This window comes from Struthio camelus, chromosome 9, assembly GCF_040807025.1.
Source record: "Struthio camelus isolate bStrCam1 chromosome 9, bStrCam1.hap1, whole genome shotgun sequence".
Classification (NCBI taxonomy): Eukaryota; Metazoa; Chordata; class Aves; order Struthioniformes; family Struthionidae; genus Struthio; species Struthio camelus.
The window spans coordinates 9,599,273-9,615,952 of NC_090950.1; the positions used below are offsets into that span (position 1 = coordinate 9,599,273).

Genomic DNA, 16,680 nt, shown 5'->3' on the forward strand with positions numbered 1-16,680 from the left:
TAATATATTTGGAGAGTAGCTGCAAAAAAAGTCAAAAACATTGTTTCAGTGTCTGGCTGTGGTATCTGTAATCCCACATCTAAGCTGGGTTTGGAGAAGCAGTTACAAATTTCTACAGTTTTCACTTCCATTTCAAAGCTTATATGTGCTCTTTCTCCTTCCATCAGCAGCCTGAAGTTTCAAGACAGCTCCAGCTTCATTGTGTTGGATTTCCTCAGCCCCAGCCCCTCTGGAAAACATTCAATGTGCATGTTGCATCTCTCCAGGTTTTATCCTCATTTCAAATCTGCAAGTACAGATTTAGCAATGTTCCAGTTTCCTAATGCACTGTTACAAGCTGTGCCGAAACGTCAGCTGCTAAGCAGTAAGCAAAAAACGTTTCACCAAGTATCTGTTGATGTGCACTGTAACAGAGAAGACAGGGACCACTTCAGCTTCTGCCGATTTATTAGATTTGAGTACTCCCCTTCTTTCACGTGGCAGCAGTAAAGCTGCTGCGATGCTGCATCAGTTCCTACAGAGCCTGCAGTGGCGCACTGGCAAGAACGTACCTTGAAAGCAATCCCCTTTCTGCAGGATTTTGAATGTGACTCCCTCTCTCCAAAGCAGAGCTGCCATAGCCCAGGATTATAGGAAGGTGAACCTCGAGGAGGCAGGCAAACAAGCAGGTAATGCCCCTAGAGCAGAGAGGAAGCAGGGGTGAGGCTAGAAAGCTTCCTACCACTGTAGCTATTGTCTCACTGCTTCCTTTGCTTCATAACTAGGGAAACCATGGATGACGCAGCTGGTGTGATTGAACTAACTCAGCAACAGTTGCAAGATCTGATCCTGCAACATGCTCAGAATTGGTTCTTGACCATTTGTATTGCTGAGTCATTCAAATTAAAGAGATGCAGGCTCATTCCCTATGTCTGGTATTGTTTCTTGTGTTGCTCAAAATGGCCAGTTGGCAATACTCCTTCTACACTTTTGTATTACCCACAAAACTCAACACAGCCAGAAACGTTGAGATACCAAGATTTTTTTCTCCTCCCGGATGGGAAACACAATATTTTGACATACTGTAAGTCTTCAAAATGAAAAAAAAATGAAGTTCTTCTTATAAATTTGCATTTCCTCAGGGAGTGAAAGGCCGGGGAATCACTTTGTTAAAATTTCCCAGTGAGCTTGAATAATAAGGATATGGCCTCAAAGAAGTCAGCTGTGACATGAACATTTTCTCATAACAGAAGATATACAATCATTATCTTACTGCAGGCCTTAGGCAACGCGGCTGATATGTTGAACGCTGTCCAAAGGAGAAAATGTGTGTACAAATGGCAGCATCTTGCCCAAAATCAAAACTCAGTGTAAAAGCGTTTCACGTGTCCTCACACTACCGCTAGTTTTGCACTGCTGGCAAGATATCTAAGAAGCCAGTTGGACCTTTCCCCCAGTGAGGGACACAACCTGCCTCCCCTTAGAGGAGATTTAAGAAGGGGAATAGCTGTCCTGGGTTGTTGGGTTGTTATCATGGGTTGTTGTCATGTTGTCAAGGGCTTTTGCAAGGGTGTCTGTGATGTCCTCCAGACTGGCCCATTGCTCCCTCGCCTTCCAAGGGCATGGCCACAAGCTCACACTGATCATTGGTTAGCAGCCGTAGCTACTCCAGCTGTTAAAAACCATAGGCTGAAAACACTGCGGGGGACAAACGTGTTTGGAATCAAAGTAGAACTTGACTGTGGGGTGGGCACCAGACTAAGCCTAGGCCAAGCCACCTCGGCAGCGCCCTCGGAACAAGCAGTCCTCAGTTCTCCCCTGCTGGCAGAGAGCCCCTGGACTTCAGCGTATCACTTTACTCAAATGCTCTCACTTTTTCCTAATGTTGAAATTATAAACTGCCAGAGCAGCTAAATATAGGAACAAAATAAACTAAGTATATGAGAAAGAAAAGCCTATTTTGTATTTCTTCTGATTTTATTAGTAGCACTTCTTTCCTTTTTCTAGTGTTCTTTGTTGAGCTGGAAAACATTTTCTTATTGCCAAATCTGTCCTTAATCTGATGCTTTGCTATACGTATTTGTTATATATTCTTGCCATTTTTAGTCAGGGTTCCTCTGTAAACCCAAGTTCTCTGCTCTGTCCTAGCCAAAATACATCTTACAATCACGGTAGCTGACCTCTTTGATGGCTGCCCAAGGAGAGCCGCTCAAGATTTTTCTTCTGTTCAGTATAAGCCTTGTAATACTATGAACGCTAACAAACACTGCAGTTCAGGTCTCTCCTATTTTAAGGACCAAATATAAACCTCACACACCTGCATGTCTGCTCCTGATCTCCATGGAGATGTCACTAACACCTTCTCCCCCTGCCAAGGGAAACGCGCAGCCTCAGCCGGGACTGCATTGCGTTGCCCCCACAGCACAGCCGCGCTGCCGCGGAGCGGCCCCCTCCGCCGCCCGCAGCACCCCGTTCCCCCTGCACGCTGCAACGCAAACGGCTTGTTGACAAGCTTCAACGGATTGCTCCAAACAACCAACTATTTCAGCGGGTTTGGGGTCAATACTTGCATCTGTAGCGCTAGGCAAGCGGTGACCTGGAAACGGAGTACAGCACGAACAGTTCGGAAGCACGTCTCTCCCTCCCTCCACGTGAAGTCCGGCTAACTTTTGCCATCTTCTGGAGGAAGGGAATAAACGTAGGATTCTCAGTTCTGCTTGTGCTTCATCAAACCCAGGGCACTACATCTGCTACAGCCCTTTTCTCTGTTCATGCAAAGAGATAGATATGACAAATATCCCCACGAAAGCCCATGCCGCGGCGAGACTACACACACCTCTGTTATTCACTTGAGGCTCAAAAACTGAGCATAGCGATTCCCTTTCTGCATTAGGCAGCAGTGACCATAATTTTGTACTTTATTTAGCTGCTTGCCATTTATTTGCTATTCTCACAAAGGTCACTAACTTTGTAGGTTTTTTTCAGGTTTTTTTAACCATTTCATCTCCCATTCTCCAATAATGTTTCGGTTCAGCCTCAGACTCTAGAAGCAGATTTTATCTGGTTGGTTTGTTTGGGTCTGCCTCTTCTTTTATTAAAACATTGGTAATTTTTTTTTACATCATCCCTTTAACCTCCTCAGAAGTTTTAATTTTTTTTTTTTTTGCCTATTTAGTGATCACAGCTCCAGTGACTTGAGGGTGCCTAGCCCTTGAGGCAGGACAGCAATGAGGACAAGGTAAAGGGGTACCCAAGATATGGATGAGGGAGGGAAGGGGACTCTGAGGAGGCCAAAGGTTGGAAGCAACAGGCTGTGAGGAACCATGGACTAGAAGAGGTAGGGTTCTGGCACTGACACTAACAGTGACGTCTCTGGAAAAGGAAGGATATGGTCTTGCTTTCTCCCTAGCACGTCCAAGTGTGCACTGAACTCAATACAAACTTTGCCACTGACTTCCCTCTTTGCAGACTATGGGCCATCTTCATCACCATCTTCATCAGAAACACTCCAAAGGTGCACAGAGGATGCTAAGGGCAGATATGCGGTTTCCTGACATGGCTTTTAGCATTGCAGCCTGGCGAAAAGAACGGCTCAGAAGTAGAGCAGTGGTGCATTTCCCTCCAACTGAAATAAAAATCTCCTCCATGGGAGTGCTGTGCTTTCCCGCGGATAGTGAACTCACTTCCTTCTACTTTGTTTATAGCTGTATGGGAGGCTTTTCCTCTTCCATTCCCTTTTCCAAGAGCAACGAGACAATAAGACATTGTTAAATGTTAAACATCCAGGTTTCTGTTTCTTGTCTTACAGCAAAACAGAACTAGGCAAAAATTATGAGAAATGAATCAAAGGTTGAGGGGAAACGGCAAAATTTCACTCAGATTTTTATCCAAAGCAGCAGAAAAGACATTCAGAAATGGCCTAGACAACACTGGGAGCCATTTTTTTCAGAAAAACACAAAATTACCATGAATCACTTAACAAAGGTATATGGACCTGTGAATCACGCTGAAAACAGAAAATCTTGTGCCTCAGTAAAAGTGATTGGAACAATGGCAACTGTGCAGAGCAAATGAACTAAACGTACACCTCACTCACGTGAGTGCTGGGATGCCATTTCTGACAGTACCAGCAAATTAAGTATTCTTCTCTGAACTACAAACAGACCAGTCCATCAGTGTCTTCAAAAAGGTGCCCTCCCCAGAGGGACAAGGGACCTGGGCAATCACAGGAGGATCTGAGGATGCCTTTTGGAGAAGAGGAAAGCTCTCCACAGTGTATGAAAGAAAACTGAAGCAGTCTGATCACACCCTGGGGAAAGCCTCTAAGGCAAGGACAAAAAAGGGAGCTGGAATGGCCCTCAGAAAACTGGGAAACAGTGCAAGCTCAGGAACCAGCTGCATGGGTACATTCAGCCATGAAGGCACCCAGCAACAAATAAACCAATACGTAAGATGAGGTAATTTTCCACTATCCACAACATACTGGTTGTGGAGAGGTGACTGACGCCCAATATTTTTCTGTGCTTGTGTCAGCAGCATTCTGGCAAACAGCCTTAGACAAACACGGCTCCTGTCTGGGTACACATCTGGGAGATACTGTTTCCTCAGACTGCGGTTGCAGTGGAGGTATTTCATAAAAATACAACCAAATTGTGATGACACTGAGGTCAATGGGCATAGCAGCTTGACCTGCAGCAAGAGAAGAACACAGTCAAGGACCTTGGGCAACTTTGAAATGAACCTTGGGATACAGCTAAGAAGATGCAGCAAAGGTACATTCATATTTAACAGAAGAGTCAGCCCAGCATGATGGACAGGCAGATGCAGGAAGGTTTGGCAGCAGGCCTACTCCAGCTGTGAACAGAAATCCCTGGGACGCCCAGGTCTCCAGAGAAATGTGTGCCACAGCAATCTTCCCAAGCCAGAAACCTGATCTACTGCTCCCATTTCCCTGAGGCAGCCTTCTAAAGCCAAGTGGATGATCATGTCACATCCATTTTTGCTAGCCAAGTGTGTTATTTCCGGCACAATAACAAGCCACAGTTTTCTGGGCATGAATATAGATAGTCTCTTAGTCAAAGATACGTAACTGACGGTCACAGTAGTCTCCAATACAAAGGTGGGAGACAAAGTTAAAATAACAAAGGGTCTGTTTGAAAGGAGGCAGAGTCAGATTCTGATGCATATTTAGCACTATTACACTATCAAAGCATTACCTTAGATCAAACAGCGTTACCTTAGATTAAATTATCACTCAGTGACTTTTTAGTCAACAAAAAGTTGAAAATTAATGCCAGTGTTACCAGCAGGACAAGGCAAAAACAATAAAAATAACAACTAATTCCACAAGAAAACATATGAATATCAACATAGGGAGCCAGTAATTAAAAGCAGCAGTGATATCACAGCAGACAGCCCTGAGGCTGTCTCACGTTGTCATCTCAAAGCCACCACAGAACAGGGAAGCAACGGTACAGCCGCCCAGTCTGAGAAAGCAGGGCAGACGCGACCAGCAAACTGAGCTGGAAAGCCCTGGGCCACGCTACCACAAGTCGGAGGGGAACTGCTGCTGCCTGACACGCCGCAGCGGTGGGAGAACGGCAAGTCCAGGGGACAGCGCAAGATCCTCAGAGACAGACTGCAATTAATATGGAGTTTTATTTATAGAATCCTGTGTATGTAAATATACAACCATTAAAGGAAGACCTTCCCACATACCTCTAACGCATAAGAAGTAGCCTCTTGGTCTGGTCTAGCCCTTGGTGCTCCTAAGATGAAAGCTGCCAGATCACACAACAAAATGTCACAATTTTTCCTCCTTCTCTTTCCTGCCTCTCATCCTTTCTTCATTTCTTTCTCTCTCCTTTTTCACTCCTTTCCTTCTCCCTGCTCTGTTTCTGGCTCTTCCTAACCTCTTTTATTAGCATTTCTTCTCTCCACTAATTCTTGGTTCTTTCCTGCTGTTTGTGCTCTTCTCTCTCATTCCCACTCACTTCTTTCATACCGAATTAACTCTAACCTTGGTCTATGCACCCTGACAATCTATCTGTTTTTCATTGTTCCACTAAACTTAGCTGGACATTTCAGAGAGACGTGTGCATTTAAACCGAGGACCTTTTCAAAATCTTCATAATTCAACTTGATTCCATGTATTTGATACAAGAGCCATATGTTTTTGTGGATCACATATTATTTTGCACATGTGAATACTTACAGAACAGACATGTTTGGGTATCAGTGGCTTTTGCTTTCTGAGCTGTCAATTAATTCTGTGTTATGTAATTGCACTGATACTTTGAAATGCACAGAGACTTTCTTCATCCTTTCTCCGTGCTTCTAAAAATGCTCTGTAAGGTTTAATTAAGGCCCAAAGTGGACAGTGAGCATCCCCCGACTTCCTTTCACAGGCGAAGACAAAGTCCTCACAGGTCAACTCCCTACCAAGATTAACAAGGTGTCAGAGGTTGGGACCACATTCCTTCTCAACCCTCTTCTCAGCCTTCTTAAAGGCTCTTCACAGACACCTCCAGTATTTCTGAAGTTCAGTTGTTCATCCCAACAAATTCACTAGAAATTATCAATTATTCTGTTTGTCTTCTCAGTGCAGACCTAGTTGTCGTTCCTCAGACAAAACTTTCCTGCATCATACCCTGCTGCTAATCTATAAAGAAGGGGAAAGAAGAGGGAGAAATCGTAACGGACTCTGGAAAAGGAGGGTAAGAACTGTCATTTCCTTTTCCGCAGTTAAAACATTAAGCCAAATGTTAAAAACCTACCCAAGATGTGGGTGTCCCCTGCACATCTCTGTATTAAATGAGTGCCTCTCCAGGGAAAAGTGGACAGAGACTAGCAGAGATTTAAATGGAGGGGAAAAGTTCTCACACTGATTCAATTAGGGTAGTAGATGTTGTAATATAGCTTCAAGGGATAACTGAAACTTTTGGAGAGTGCTTCTTTTTTTTTCTTTCCCTTTTTCTTTCCTTTGGCTGCAGCCACATGGAGCTCATTTCACATTTTGACTATAAAATAAGGGATACAGAAAAACACTTCTCACATTGTGTCCAGTCCACTGGTGCAGAGTCCACACACGCTCCCCTCCAAGCAGTCTGAGGATACAGCCATGCTTAAGGCTTCACATCTTTCCTGCTCTCCTCCTCCCCCACCCGGGTTTCAAGTAGATTGGCCTGCTTTTCGATTGCTAGCCAGAAAATAGCAAGTGACTACCAGAAAATGATCCATTTCATTCAACTGTCTGGGAAAAGCACAAAAGTTAAATCATGACAGTTGTTCCATTCTGTACTGCAGTGACGTGAAGCATGGTAGAAAGAGAAAAGAAGTACTACTAAGCAAATATTCCAATAGATACAGAAACCCAGACCTAATATATCAAAGCTGCACTAACTTTGTTACGACCGTGCGGATTTACACCAGTGAAGCTGTGGTCCTAGCAAGTTCTTCATGAGCAAGGCTCCCTTTCCTTTAACGTGGGCAATGGTCTGAAAACGTTACAGCACTATTCTGCCTTTATGCAGCAAAGCCCAAATCGCGCTCACACGGTAAATAAATAACCACAGCTATAAAGATAAACCAAAAAAAAATCCCACTCATTTTGGAATTACCAACCAGACCCAACAGCCTTCCCGTCAGCGGTATCAAGCATCCGGTCTTCCTGCTGCCGCTGGTTCAAGCTGTGGGTGCTCAGTGAGTCTGCAGTTTGCCTCTGCTTTACTCATATTTGCCACTCGAAAGATCTAAAGAAAAAAACGACTGAGACACCTAGGCATACACATCTGACCAGTGTAGAGAGCTCCCCAGCTAAATCCTTTTCTTTGAAAAATAACATCTTATAATCGGAGCTGCGAAGTCCACCTTGCAACACTGAAGTGGATGGCGGCTTGACCAGCACCGAATCTGAGCACCTGAAGACTCGGGCGCATTCGGTGCCGTTGCAGTCCACGTTTCCATGTTGAAGGTGGAAGCAGCGATAGCACGGCTCATCCTCACGCCAGGACTGAGGCTGAAGCGCAAAGACTGGAGTGCTATTTGCAATCCTTCTCTGCCATGTGAGCGCAAAGACACCACGTCTACAAAGAAACGGGTCCTGTAGCTATTCCCCAGACGGCTCGCTCCCGTTCCCGCTGCGACTCTCCGCTAGGCCGGCCCAGGCGAACAGGGGAGTCCCTGGAGTCACACTGCCAGCGAGTGACAAAGAGCCTCTGTCCCGTCCCAGCGCAGAACCGGAACAGGAATGGCCCATCCCAGGCCTCAGCAAGGGAACCGCTGTCAGCGCAAATAAAACAGGACTCCTTCTTCCTTCAGTAGGAATGGTTTCTTGTGCCTTGAGTTTCCCCAGAATCCACTGCCCTTGGCTTTCTTTAGCAAACTCTGCTTCTTCAAATATTTAACAAATATGCAGTTCTTTTTTAAAGAAAAGGCAATAGCTAATCATACATGAGCACTATTAGAATTCATGCAGGACCTGACAAACTGCGAGCACCTTCTAGGACTACAGCATCTCGTGACTTTGTTGCATGGATTACGAACTCCTGCTATAAACTAGCAGCTATTTTGTGTCTGTACATTAATGAACGTGAGTATTGTATGGAAATGGATACATTCTTAATCCATACCGGGTTTTTTTCTTTCTCATCTCATGTGACATTTTGCAATCCCAAATGTTCATTTGCTCAAGATCTGTGGGCCACACACAGATTTTTTGGATCCAAGATGTATGTAAAAGGAAGGTTAGTTACTAAAAGCTTCATCATGCGGGTACAAAGCTATTTCACAAAATCTGAGCAGGACCTGCTGTGGTTATTATGACTCAGTTACCAAAGCAGGATTTTTAGAAAACACGTTTTGTATCCTGCATGTATTTGCAAGACAATTTGTCTATGGAGATTACTTGACACCTTGTAACCCTCATAGCACGTGCTGCCCTGCACACCGCTTTGCTCCTCTCTGCGCAGCGCCCCACGCCCACGCGCCGGGGCTCGGAAGGATGTGCTACGTTCACGGCGTTTGTCTCAGAAGAGAGCGTGGTGCTCCCAGACAGGGAGCCACGCAGCAATGGCAGGCGCTTGCCGTGCAGCTGCGGCACAGCCGGCTCCAAATATCACATACGGCACGTGGAGCGAGGACAGCAGTAAGAGGCGCAGCAAAGAGGCACGGGCCCGACGCCACGGCGGGCGCGCAGCCCCCGCGGCCCCGCCGGAGCCGCCCGGCGCGGAGCCCGGCGCGGCGCCTCCGCCAGGGGGCAGCGCGGTGCCGGCGGCGCCCGCCCGGCCGCCCGGCGCGGCGCGGAGCGGAGCGCGGAGCGGAGCGGCCCCGGCGCGGGGCTGCGGGGCTGCGGGGGCGGCGCAGGTGGGCGAGGGCAGGCGGCGCCCGGGGAGGCAGAGGCGCAGCCGGCAGCGCTCCTCGGCGTCTCCTTCCCCGCCGCCTCCTCCTCCTCCCTCCGCCAGCGACCGGTTCGGGATTGCTCGGAAAGATAGAGAAATAAGGACTTTACACATCGGGCCGACTGTAACTACTTAGTCCGTACTTCTGCTTTAAACTCCCCGGACGTGTAATGTGGAACATCAGAAAGACACATTGGTGAACTCTCTGCCTCTAATGGGAAACAGTTGAGAGCTCTACCAAATCTGTCACTTTTTAAACGAAAACATGAAGAAGGCTAAGATAAAACAAAACAAAAAAAGTTGGAATAATGCACTTTGATTCAGATACTGAAAATTTTTCCTCAAGGAATGGAAAAACTGATGAAAAAAAAATAAAACGAAATCTTATGGTGCTTGTAGCAGCCTGAGCAGACATTCCTCCCTATAATCCCCTTACTCCCTTCCCGCTCCGGGAAGGAGGGGGGGAAAAAAAAACCCTCTGTGATGGCTCGTAGAGATTTTGGGACCTTAGGATGTTTGAACAAGTGGTTCCCATTTCTATTCCAGGGTAACTGGTGACTGTCCCAGACAGCACTTCGCTCCTCTGCGCTGAACTGAACGGTAGTTTATAAAAAAAGCAAATCGAAAGACTTCCAAACCGAGATTATAGACTTGGTAAAATAGTTTAAAAAATAAAAGAAAGAAAAAGAAAATCTGCGGGACTGCAAACTATGGCAAAAAGGGAAAAGGATACTGCTATAAAGTATATATAATCAATGATGTGTATTTAAAAATATTTTGCAGATTCTTCTAAGTTAAAAAATCTCTCTCGCTCGCTCGCTCTCTCTCTTTAATATTGCCGCATCTTAGAGGCAGAATAGGAGACAGGAGGGCGATTGCCCGCCAGGGCAGGGAGGGCACCGGTCGGGCCGCTGCCGCGGTTCGCGGCTTGTCGCCGGGGACGCCGGCGATGCCCCGGGCACGCATCTCCTCCTGACATTAACGGGGATGCCCGCCGCCGGTTCCCGTCACCGTCTGGGGCTGATTTCGGAGGGAAAGGGGGCTAAGGGCAGGCTCTGCGGCGCAGAAGCCCGCTCCGGACTGAGTCACCCCCGGTAGCGGGTTTCTTCCGTTCAGGAGGCAGGCAGAGCTGATGGGAGGGTGTTTCACAAGCTCTGCCTCGCTTGGACGGCGTGAGCGCTTCTCTCGCTCACTTTTTATTTTCTGTACAGGCTGAAAGACTTTAACAGAAACGGTTACCCTGGCTGGCGTGAGAGCTGCTCTGCCAGGAAGCGTTTTCAGATGAACAGTTATTTGTACCTGAGCGCACGGAGCGTTTACAAGCCACGAAGCAGACGCCGCTGGCACGGCAGCGGATGAGCAACGAGCACAACCGCCTCACACAGCCCGGAGTCAGGACACTCAGCACATCATCAACGAAATGCGCCCGAGATTTTTTCCTGGCCTCTTGTTAAGAGCAACACCTGAAAAAGACAGCTACCAAGTTACGCCTTTTTGTTTTTTTTTTTTCCTCCCCATTTGATAATTTAGGACATTGGGCCACATGTTGTGTTCCGCTTCCCGCTGTCCTTTCCTGATTGTTTGGGTTTTCACAGAGCACAACGATAATACGAAAACGGGGCTGAACATCGCGGTTATCGTTGGGAAAAACGGGGAAACAGGCGTCGTATCTTAAACAACATTTCACTAATTTTCCTAATTGGCAGAGGTGGCAGGGTGATTTCACAGCGAGTATCTTTGAAAGCGTCGCTTTCCCAGCAAACTGAACAATTTCCTGCCAGCTTAGAAATTACGGACCGCTACGCCAGGGTCTTCCAGGCACAATTTACAGTTGCTTCAAGTTTTTTTTCACAGGCACCCCCGACACGTGCCGAAGATTTAGCATCATTTGTTAGTGAAATGCTCTCCAAAGGGCCAGAACAGAAGCTGGTGTAGTTCCTGCTCCTTCACTTGCATTGCGGCATTAACACCGTACTCCCCGATGTAATCGAAAATACTGCAGAGGACAATGCAATATCCCATTGCATTGCTTTGTAATTGCCCTGAATGTATTATTCACATTCTGCGTGTGGGAAAAAAATCAAAATACATACAGGCGCACAATTAAATTAAACGAAGGTAGATGACAACTTAATTTGTCAGCAAAACGGTAGCATTGAGACCGATCTGATCCAAAGGCTACCGCTGTCAGTAGGAGGCTCCTCACTCGGGCAGGCTCTGGAGCAGGCTGCGTGCCCCCGGCCGGCCGCGGGCCTCCCCCGGGGAGACAAATCCCGGGGCTGCCCGGTAGGTCGGAGCGGGCTTTCGCTCCCACAAGCGCAGCGGGGAGCTCCTTTTAAGGATCCCCCTTTAAGATGCTACAAACGAGACTCCCTAACGGGGGTCTGGCGTTTGCCTGAGGCTGCGCACCTGGGAGGGCAGCAGGGCTCTCCCGCGCTGCGCCCTGCAGGCGCCCTGCGCTGCGCTCCGCACCGCTCCGCACCGCTCCGCACCGCTCCGCGCCGCACCGCGCCGCCGCGCCCCATCCCAGCGCCCTCGGCACCGCCGCGGGCCTTCCCGAAAGCCGCATCCCACTTCAGGCAACCCGCCGCTGAGTTGGAGCGGATTGCCACCAGCCCACCAAATCCTGCAGCTGCTTGTTTGGCTGATAAACCCCCATATGGTTTCTAAACTTTAAGAAAGAAAAAGAAAAAAGATGTTCATCCAAGTAAACTATAAGTGAAAACTCATTGATTACCTCCGCCTTCCTGTCTCTGATTTGATTAATCATTTGCCATCATGCTTTTCGAGTCACTTCTGTGTTGGTTTTCCTTTGACTGAATTCCGCAAGACTCTTCCAGAAGGGCGGCTGTGATGTTGAGACCAACAGACTGTAAACAACCACAAGAAGCAGAGCTAATGTTTTCAATACAGCTCAAGGACTAAAATAAACTCATTGGATTAGGGCAGCCTGAGCGGTTGTTTCGGTGGGAGCTTCCCCGGATCGTTACTGCAACACATCCCCGAGGGCTCCCTCCGACGGCGCCCGGGCCGGGCCGCCCCGGCAGCGCCCCCTCCTTCCCGTGCCCGAGCCCTCGGTCTAGGGCAAATACCGCACGGGGCCAGCGGATCCCGGCAGGCAGCGCAGATGCCCTAGAGGCACGGGAAGGCACACTCCGAGCGGACGGCCGAGGCACGGGGGGAGCCGGAGAGGCCGGGCGGGCCGAGGCGCGGCGGGGCGCAGCCGGGAGCGCGGCCGCCCGTCGGGCCGGCAGCCCGAGGCGCCGCGGCTCGGCGCGCTCCCGCGAGGGCAGGGCACGGGCAGGCCGCGCTGCGGGGCCGAGCGTCCCCGTGCCCGTCACACACGCCGAGGCCCGGAGATTTTTTTTTAAGTAACAAATGTACTTTTTTTTTATTATTTATTTTAGAAACAAAAATATCGTTTTCGGCTTAACAATAGCCGGATCTCGCTGAATGAAGCCTTTGCATATTTTCCTGTTTTAATTGGTTGTATAATAAACAGTCCTGACCCCGCACTCTCTTTTCAATGAGTTCAGGGTGAAACGCGGACCATGGGACTGGAAATGACTTTTTCACCACTTAAAACACGGACAAGAATACCAGGAATCCGGCGGCACTAAACAGCCACACCGACGGGGCGGGGGAGGCGGGGGGCAAGGTGAGACCTGCGTGTGCGACTCCTGCCGCAACGCGGCTCTGCGCGGCCCGCGGCCCCGGGCACCCCGCGTCCGCACCCGCGCTCCGGCCGGGCCGCAGGCAGAGGGCGGCCGTCGAGGAGCGCTCCCGGCGCTGAGGGCTCTGCCACCCTCCGAGCCCAGCTCGAGGGCGGCCCAAAGGACCAGAGAGGAAGAAAAACCAGCGAGCCGCGAAACACCTCCGAGGCCGGGGCTGCCCGGGGGGCTGCAGCGGCCGGGGGCGGCCGGGTCGGAGCCCGCTCAGCCCCAGGGAAGCAAACCCGTCCCTTCCTCCCGCGGGGCACCGCGCAGCGGCTCCCTCTCTGGCCATGGCGAGGGGGGACTCCTTCCACGCCCGCTGCGTGCAGGGAGAAAAAAAAAATCCCTGCTCGTCCGCTTTCATCTCCCGCCAGCGTTACATAAACCTGGGGCCGCGGCGGCCGCTCCGCCGGGCCTCGGCCCCGAGCCCCCCGAGCCCCCCGGGCCGGCGGCCGCCGCGGCTCCGGCCCCGCAGCACCCCGGCCGGGCGGGGGGGCCCGGCGGCCGAGGAGGCCCCGCGCCGCCGGTGCCTTCCTCGCCGCTGTCATTTATATAACGGGGAAAGGCCTTGCACACCACGCGCGAACCCGGCTCCTGCCAAGAGCCCGTCCCTCGGCAAGGGCCGGCGGGGCCGGGGCAGGTGGGAGCCGCGGGGAGGAGGCGGGCGGCGCGGCGGCCCCGGCGACGAAACGCCGTGCGCATCCCCCGGCGTGCGCCAGGCCCCGGCAGCGGGCACGGCGGCGTCTCCCCGGGGTGCTCTGCTCGGGGGCGCGGATGCAGCCTCCCTTCCCGCCGCCGAGCCTCTCTGGTGCGGAGGGCCGCGGCGCCGGGGTGCGGGCCCGATCCTGCGCAGCGGCAAGGCAGTCCGTCAGCCGGCGGCGGCGGGTTAAGTCTGCCTAAGGGAGATGCTCCGTCCAGGCTGCCGGCAGCGAGCCGGGAGGTGACCGCCGCCGCCGCCGGGGCGAGCCCTGCCCTGCGCACACCCCGCCGCCCGACGGCGCACGGCGAGCGCGGCCCGGGGGCTCTGGCTGCCGCTGCCCGGCCCCTGCGCCGAGGGCCTGGGCCGGGGCGAGGCGGCGCTGCCCGGGACGCGGCCCGACGGGCCCGGGCGGGGGGAGCGGTCCGCAGCAGGGGCTGCCCGGGCGGCGCGGAGGGAGGGAGCGAGGGATGGAGGGAGGGGGCGTTGTAGCCGTGCCCAGCACACGGTGGCTGTTTAATAAACCATACGAGTTTACATTCAGTGCGGCCTCTGTTTATAAAATAGAGAAAACGATCGCGAAAACATCCTACTGCCGCGACGGCGGCACCGGCTGACCTGCAGCCGGCTCCTGCCGGGAGCGGAGCCGGGGCTCGCCCGGGCCGGGGCGCGCAGAAACCGCGGCCGAGCGCACCGAGCGCGGCGGGTCCGGGACAGCGCAGACGGACAGGCCTCGGCCCGGGGCTGCCTGCACGGCCGAGCGAGGGGCTCCGCGGCCGCGGCCCCGCCGGGCGGGCGCCAGGTCCCGGGGAGGCGCAGCGCAGAGCGCCCCGCCGGGTTCAGCGGCAGGCTGCGGAGCCTTGGGGGCCACCCCGCCTGCCCCCGCCGCCGCCCTGCCCTCCTCCTGCTGCGGCCCGGCGGGCAGCCGAGCCCCTGGGAAAGGAGGCCCTCGCCCACGGGCAGCTCTTGCAAAGCACCGCACGCCAGCCGCAGGCGCTGCCCGGGATCCGGCAGCCGGCGCTGTGCGCGCCCGTGCGCGGGCCCCCCGTGCGGTGCCAGCGCCCGCAGCCGCCGCCGGCCCCCGCGGCTCCCACGGCGCTGCCGGCAACGCCGGGGCCCCGCGCCCACCCGGCGGCTTCGCGGACACCGGGGGGGGGGGGGCCGAGCCCGCCCGGCCCTGCCTGCAAGGCTCGGCTCAGCGCCGCAGCACCCCCCCGCCCGGGACCGCGGGGAAGCGGGCCCAAGCCCCGCGAAAGCCGGGCCGGGATCCCACCCCGCGTGGCCGGGGAGCGGACCACGGGCACGGCCAGGCGCGCTGCACGGTGGCCGAGCCATGGCACAGCCCCGGGGGCTCCCGGGGAGAGGTGCCCCACGGCTGAACCCGGCGCGGAGGCCCGGCAGGACGTTTTCGTTTGCGAGCTCGCCACGGCCCCGACGTATTTCACAGGAAACCAACGGCAACGAGCCGTCACCTACCGGATAAGCAACAAACGGTGCAAGGCCGCAAGCCACGGCCACGGGCCAGGCAGCCCGGGGCCGGCGGCGCACTGCGCCCGCGATCCCCGCGGCGCTTGAGCAAGCTCAGCCTCTGCCCCGCTGCCATCTGCACCCGCTAGCATCGCACGAGGGTCCCGGGCAGGACAGAAACCTGCTGAGAGCTTCCCACTCCAGGCAGTGGCCGGGAGAGCCTGGGCCACGTCGCTTCCCAGGGTCACGGAGGGGCCTGCGCCCCGCGGGACGGCTCCGACGGCCCCGCTGCCCCGGGGAGCGCCCGAGCCGCGGCCCTGCACCGCCCGCCGACGGAAGGGCAGGAGTCGGGGCCGTGTCTCATGCGTGCTGGCAGCCCCCGGCCTGCCGGGCGCCTCTAACATGCCCCACTGCAGCGGTATGCGTGCAAGGCCTTGTCTCGCTCTTTCCCTCACTGCAGCCCACGAAGGAGCTCGGCCCCCCGTTTGCTGCGGCCCGCCGGCTCGGCAGGCCCGTGGGCGCTCCGCCGGGGCCTGCGCCCCGCGGGCCCCTGCTCTCAGTCGCGCCCGTGGGTGCAGAGGGCCCACGGTGCTACCAGGCAGCAGGGAGCGGGCAGCCGGCGCAGGGGTGACTGCTGCGCCTGGGCTGGCAGCCGCAGGTTTCCGCCGGGCAGGAAGTCTGCAAAACTCCTTGGGCGAAAAGCGTCCGGGAGCCGGGAAAACCTCTGCGTGCAGGCAGCACCCGTGGGGGCCCGTGGCGCGGGTCCTGCCCCCGGGCGGCCGCCGCGCTGCGCCCCGTCCGCGGGCCGCAGGCACCGGCCCTCGGGAGCTGGGGCTGGGGGGAGAGAGGGTCGCTCCCCCATGCCGCCCCGGCCCTGGGTTTCGGCCTTGGGCACCCCTCCGTGCTGCAGAGGCGCAGCGCGAACAAGCGCAGGGGCTGCAGGCCGCCTCCCCCGCGGCCACGCTGCCTCCCCGCAGCCCCTGCCCCTCCTCCTTGCCTCCGCGCCCGCGCAACCCGCGCAGGGGCCGCCGGCGGCAAGGGCAGGCAGGCTCTGGAGCGAGGCCTAGGCCTAGGCAGCGCTGCGCCCGGAGCCCCGACACGGCGAGCGCGGAGACGGCCGCCGGCGGCTCCCGCGGCGCGGGCCGGGCCCGAGGCGGCGCAGCCCCGCCGGCTCCGCCGCTGTCCCCGCCGGCCCCGCCGCCGGCCCCGCCCGCAGCCGTGGCGAGCTGCGCGGGGTGCCGCGCCGCGCCCGCCCGGCCCCGACCCGGCTGCCGAGGAGCCGCCGAAAGCGGCCAGGCACCTTTCCGGCAGCCGCAGAAACAGACTCGGGCCCCGACCAGCTCGGCCGGGGTCGGCCCCGACCGGCTCGCCTGCCCCCGGACGGCCGGACGGCCGCGGCGCTTAGCGCCCCTCGGGCGCGGCCGGG

The 16,680-nt window shown here is 54.7% G+C and overlaps 1 long non-coding RNA gene across 1 annotated transcript in view; it reads right to left on the reverse strand.

The window, feature by feature from the left end:
* Nucleotides 1-544: 544 nt before the first annotated feature.
* The window catches only part of LOC138068190 (uncharacterized), a 100,413-nt gene continuing 84,277 nt past the window's right edge, over nucleotides 545-16,680 (reverse strand). The window contains exon 4 of the long non-coding RNA XR_011142871.1: nucleotides 545-677. This is a non-coding gene — a long non-coding RNA (uncharacterized lncRNA). The remainder of the gene's footprint in view (nucleotides 678-16,680) is intronic.